Here is a 7,099-nt window from a genome sequence, read left to right as displayed (position 1 = left end):
ATCAATAAAACTATCATTGCCAACAGCAATAGCATCGTCGAGGGTCATGGGGCCACTGTCAAGTCACTGAGCAATATTGTGAATGAGTGCATCGTGGTGTTACCGTATCCTCCAGACCTGCATAATAATTTTTGACGTTCAATGCAAAATATGGTAGAAATGATGCTGAAACATAATTCAAATATTGATTGGGATGGCAATGGCATCGTCGAGGGTGATGGGGCCACTTTCAAGTCACTAAGCAATATTGTGAATGAGTGCATCACGGTGTTAACGTATCCTCCAGACCTGCATAATAATTTTCGACATTCAATGCAAAATATGGTAGAAATGATGCTGAAACATAATTCAAATATCGATTGGTGTTTCATGGGAGAGCTTGTGTTTTGTTACTTGAATTTGAATGACAAGAAGTGTTACAAATTCATCTTAAGTGCTTTTGTTGACTTGGCCATGGATTTGCATCAAAATGGTATAAAAATTCCGATGAAGTCTTGTAATATCCCAAATTATGGCCTAATCAAAATAGTGGTTTCGGGGCCACAAATATGAGATATAAATAATTATTTTATTATCATTTTAAGGTCTATGGCATGATTTCATAATTGTGTGAAAATTTCGTTTAGAAATTTTATCGATAGAGGGTCCAATTTGATATTTAGGACTAAATTGTAAAAGTTGTAAAATGTGTGTTCTAGTTCACAAAGGTACTAAGTACTTGTGAGTAATAGGTTTTTAAATTGGAGGTCCTTGGATAGTAATTAGACCATTATACTAGTTTGGACAAAAATACCTAAAGGAAGATAAAACACCATAGTTTTTAATTAAGGGCATTTTGGTTATTTAGTTATTAAAATGAATTAAAAACAAAATTAAAAGCTAATTTTTGTCCATCTTCAACCCCTTGGCTGAATTTCACATGAGGAAGACATAGCCAGGGTTTTTCAAGCTTTCAAGCTCGATTGTAAGTCCATTTTAGCCCCGTTTTTAATGTTCTTTACGTTTTTGGAGTAGCAATAATTTAGCCTAGGGTTTATATTTTGAAAAATACCCATAGGTGAAATGTGTTTATTTTGATGTTTTATGGTGGAATATGAAGCTTGAAATTGTGTTAAACAACTTTTACTAAGTGATTTTACGTGAAAATGAGTAAAACGACATAATCGTTAAAAATACCTAATGTTCATAAGTACATGTTAGAGTGAGAATTTGATGTTGTCATAGAAGGGAAAAATGATCAGCATGTCATAAAACATAAGAAAACAGGATGAAGTTTAATTTCCGAGCCTTTGGGAAAAAGTATAAATATGTAAAAGTTTAGGGGCAAAAATGTAATTTTACCAAAGTTTGAGTCAAGGACTGTTTTAATAAATGTGAGTATTAAATAAGCTAAATGTTTTATTTTAGATCAAGAGAAACAAGATTCGAGTCGTGATCGAAGGAAAAATAAAGTTTACGAGGAACAAGCTCGATTTCTAACATTTTGTACCGAGGTAAGTTTAGGTGTAAATGTAGTAACATAATTGTCATTTTAAGTAATTTAATGTTATTTATATGATATGATGATTATTATCATGAAATATTATGCTTTGTAGATTATTATTTAGTAATATGCAAATTATGTGAGCTACTTGATAAATATGAAATGCTACCAAGTATCGGTTCCGACATTCCGTGGAAGACAACAAAGATGTGTGATTGAGGAAAATCACATTTGAACCTTGGGAATAGATTAGGATACAAGTGACATGTCACTAGGATATTTGAGTTCCGAGCTCGTTGAGTTGAGTCTGAGTTCGTGAGATGTAACTAGGCATCTGAACTCGTTGAGTTGAGTCCGAGTTCACTTATGGATGCGAACGCCTGAGCTCGTTCAGTTGAGTCCGAGTTCGCTTATGGGTGGGTTACATGGTAGCTTGGCTACATAATTTTCGCAGGCTATTGAGTTTGTCTAGCTGCGGGTATGGCACTTATGTGCATGCAATCCGTGTATCCAAATTATATTCCGATATGTTCAACGGGTGAATCTTAAGTGAATAAGGAGAATGCTTAAGATGAAGGCGACACATTGGTAAGTGTGGTGAATGAGAAAATTGGATAGATATGCGCTTAAACCCTCGGGTTGAGAACTTGGTATGATGAAATCATGGTAAGATAGTAAATGCAAATGTAACATGAATGTCTTGGTGATATTTATACAAATGATGTTTTATGTTGGATTGCATGATTATGTTACTTGCTATTTACATGTGAACTTGCTAAGCATTTATGCTTACTCCCTCCTTTCCATTCTTTGTAGTTTTGACAAGCCAGCTCGGAAATCGGGAATAGTCGGAGGCTCGCTTACACTATCCGTGGACCATTTTGGTATAGTGGCTTGTATATTTTGAGTAAGGATTATAATCATTTTGTGTATATGATCTTATGATATGACTATTGGGTGGTAAGGAAATGTTTGGTAATGATTAGCCATTGGAATGGCTAATCAAGATCATATTTGGTGTTATGTATACTTAATGTGCTATCTAATCCATGGAAATTCATTAAAAGGTGAAATTTGCTATAAAACAGTATCATACAACAACAATGACATGAGTTTGAAAAATCACTAAAAATAGTAGAGACAGAATTAGATGATGAATAAAATATGAAATTTAATCTTATTGAGTCTATTTTCATATGGAAGAAACAAAATAGTTAAATGAGTTTTATTTTATGAGAAATGTGAGTTTTGGTGGAATAGGGTCAGAGCGATTTCTAAATCCCCTGTTCTGACTTTAGAAATTCACTAAAAATTGTAAAAAAATAATTAGGAGTCATACTTTATATGTATAGATTCCTTAATGAGTCTATTTTTAAGATAAATAAACATAATAGTCATATGAATTCTTTATAGAGATAAAAATTATTTTTAGTGAACAGAGGTCAGAGCTGTCAAACACTGAAACATGGGAAACTTTAACTAATAAACTGTACTAATTGGCCCGACCAAAAATGTAACACCCCTAACTCGTGACCGACGCCGGTGTCGGACACGAGGGGTTAACGAGACAAATCCTCTTAAAGTACCGACCAATTTGGCATTTCTGGACAGGCTGGAAAACTGCATCACCGTCGCCTTAAAAATCATATCTCGAGTTCCAAAACTCGGAAACTGGTTTCGTAAATTTTCCCTGAATTTAGACTCATATATCCATCCATGGATTTATTTTTAGAATTTTTGGTTGGGCCAATTGGTACAGTTTATTAGTTAAAGTCACCCATGTTACAGGGATCGACTGCTCTGACCTCCGCGTGTTACAACTTGAATATCTTTCTGTACAGGGCTTTAATACTGGTGCCGTTTGTTTCTAATGAAACTAGACTCGAAATGGAATCTGTACATATAAGGCATGACTCCTAATTCTTTCTGGATAATTTATGGTAAATTTTCAAAGTCACGACAGGGGACCCAGAAATCATTCTGGCCCTGTCTCACGAGAACTTTAATATCTCCCAGTATACTGCTCATATGGTCGTTTCGTTTCGTCCATATAAAATAGATTCATCAAGGATCAGTTCCATAATTTACTCACTATTTAATTCTACTTATACTATTTTTAGTGATTTTTCAATCTCATCTCACTGCTGCTGTCCGCAACAGTTACTGCAGTAGACTATGCCAATTTCATGAATTTTTCCTTGGCCTTAATCATCCATCATACATGACACAAATTATGGCCACCTTAACAAAATTTGAGTTTCTAAGACTCGTGGCTATAGGTTCTAGCATCCCACTCGACGACCACATAGGCCATTTTCACATGGCTTAAAGTTTACAACCCACAATTCGACAAAATATAATAGCCTATACATGCCAAATGTTCTTCAACAACAAAAAACAATACCACAAGATTTCAGCCGGTGTGATGACTTCAACGACGGTTCCGAGCACGCAACAATATGAGTCCAAGAGACCTAAAATGGGTGACAAGAAAACACCGAGTGAGTTTACAACTCAGTAAGTCATAAGCATTCGTCAATCCACTGATAAAGTTACTACTACATGTACAACAAATGAGGCTAGGTACTCGTCCATATCGAATCTATACCATAATACCTCGGACCTTTTGGTCCAATCTCGCACTAATTCATACATCCACATTTCATATTCTACACAACAAGATAATCAAGCATTTTTACACATTAACTCATTTTCCAGCACAACCATACAATTTCAATCATCACATAGATTTAAGGCTTACCAAATTCAACCCCAAGCATGAACGTATTACCTATTCGTCATGAGCTCAAGGTACTTACCCGATCCGCTGTCCATACTCACTCGATGGAGACACACCCTCCATATAATTGTTCGATTGGAGATATTTATATATATATAGAGTACGCACACACAAGTGCTTAATACTCGATTTCGCACACTTAGTGCCATGCGATTTAGGCCCGCACACACAAGTGCCATGCCCTTCGAGCTCGCACACTTAGTGCCATATATTTCCAGCATGCACACTTAGTGCCATATATTTCCAGCACGCACACTTAGTGCCAATCTCGCCACCGTACACACGTATTGCCCAAGACACTTAGTGCCGAAAGCAAACTTTCTACACATTTCACTATTTCTTTTACATTCAACAATTGTCATCACTCCATACACATACATTTTCATTTATATATATATATCATCCCATTAAACACAATTGCATAAATTTTACAATCATTTAAGCAATATCAAATACGTGCTTAATGACTTACCTCGTGTTGGGTAAAATAGTTCCAAGTCGGCTACTCGATGACCTTCGCCTTTCCCTTGCTTGATTCTCCTTCTTTAACTCCTTGAGCTTAATCAATAAATCACTAGTTTAACCATCTTGCTAAACATTCATAATTCAACTACACATGCATATGTATGCTTGTATATTCGCAACCATTCTTACTAATCGTCCATTTGGTCGATTATACACCTAACCGAATATGCACCAAAAACTTGATTCAACATTACCTACATACTCACTTTAATGGCCGAATATATATATATATGTACAATGTCAACTAACATCTTTTAATCACCTAATTTCATCTCATGAACATTTAATCAAATTTTCCCAATCTAGCATATTTTCACATCCATTTGTAACATCATGTACAAACACATATACACATATATCAAAACACAAATTTTTACCTATCATGCAACAAGCATAAATCGCACTTATGAGCATGCCATGGCGAATACATCCCACACCATCCCCTTTCAATTTTTGGTCATGGTTAAACAAAGAAAACTCCATGTCTTACTCAAGAATGCTAAAAGAAATTTCAAGAGTAGTCAATCCATCATTACATGTATCATCAACAAGCTTCACATTTAGCATGCAATGGCTTTAACACAATATCAACCTTGGCCAAATACCATTTCCATGGCATAACAAGGATTTGAACCATGGGCTAACATGAACATCAAGTTAGCAACTAAAACATGCATGAATCTCATGACACAACCTCAAACATACCTTAATCTTGACACAAGTATGACCAAATCTCCTTCTAGTTCTCTTCTAAACCAAGCATGAAGCAAAATCCTTCCTTTTCCCTTAGTATTTTCAGCCAAGATTTTGAGAATGGATGAACAATTTTTTTCCTTTCTTTTCCTCTACTCACGGCAACAAAGGGGGGCATCCATGCTCATTTTTTTTCATTTCTTTATTTTTCTACATAATCCACTAACTAAACATGTTGGAAACATGTTCCCTTGCCCACATTCTTGTCATGGCTGGCCACTCACCTTAGGAAGTGGGTTATTTGACATGCAAGGACAACTATTTTCCCACATGTATTAATAGGCCACCTTACAATTGCCTAGCACATTTCTAAATTTTCTCACATAAGTCCTATTTGATAAAAATTCACTTACTATTAACAAAATCCAAACACGAAATTTTCACACATGCATATATACATATAATGAGCATCAATTATGATGGTTAATTATTATTATGACTCGGTTTGGTGGTCCGAAACCACTTTCCGACTAGGGTCGATTTAGGGATGTCACAACTCTCCCCACTTAGAAATTTTCGTCCCAGAAAATCTTACTGTAAATAGGCTCTGTATCGCTCTTTCATAGAGTCCTCAAGTTCCCAAGTGGCTTCTTCCATTCCGTGTTTATGCCACAACACCTTCACTAACGGATTTTCCTATTGCGCAACTCTTTTACTTCACGCCTCATAATGCGAACCTGTTCCTCTTCATAGCTCAAATTAGGTGAATCTCAATCTCGATGGAGCAATTACGTGCGATGGATCGACCTATATCGTCAAGCATCGAGACATGAAAACGCTAGAATCCTTTCGAGCTCAAGGGCAAAATTAATCGATATGCGATCGCCCAACTCGTTCGGATACTTCATATGGCCCGATAAACCTCGGACTCAATTTGCCCTTACGACCAAATCTAAGCACCTTCTTCCAAGGTGAAACTTTGAGAAAGACCTTGTCTCCAACCCGATATTCAATATCTTTTCTTTTCAAATCCGCATACGACTTTTGGCGATCCGGCGACTTTCAAACTTTCACGAATTACTCGAACTTTTGCTCGGCATCCTTAACCAAATCAACCTCAAGAATTTACCTTCACTAAGTTCACCCGAATAATGGGTACGGCATTTACGACCGTATAAAGCCTCGTAAGGCGCCATCTTAATACTTGATTGAAAGCTATTGTTGTAGGCGAATTCAATCAAAGGTAAATACCGCTCCCATGAACCACTAAACTCAAGGATGCAACATCTCAACATATCCTCGAGTATTTGAATTATCCGTTCGGATTGACCATCGGTTTGGGGATGAAAAGCGGTGCTAAAATGCAGCTTGGTACCCAAAGCATCTTGCAATTTCTTCCAAAATCGCGACGTAAATCTTGGGTCTCTATCCGACACGATAGAAATAGGCACCCGTGTAATCTCACAACTGAGAAACGACAATTCCGCTTAATTTGTCCATTGAAAAATCCGTGCGACGGGATAAAGTGAGCCGACTTAGTTAGTCTATCGACAACGACCCAAATCGCATCCTTCTTACTCATCGACAATGGCGGTCCG

The sequence above is a fragment of the Gossypium arboreum genome, chromosome 11, assembly GCF_025698485.1.
Source record: "Gossypium arboreum isolate Shixiya-1 chromosome 11, ASM2569848v2, whole genome shotgun sequence".
Taxonomy (NCBI): domain Eukaryota; kingdom Viridiplantae; phylum Streptophyta; class Magnoliopsida; order Malvales; family Malvaceae; genus Gossypium; species Gossypium arboreum.
Note: the sequence above shows the minus strand (reverse complement) of the source record.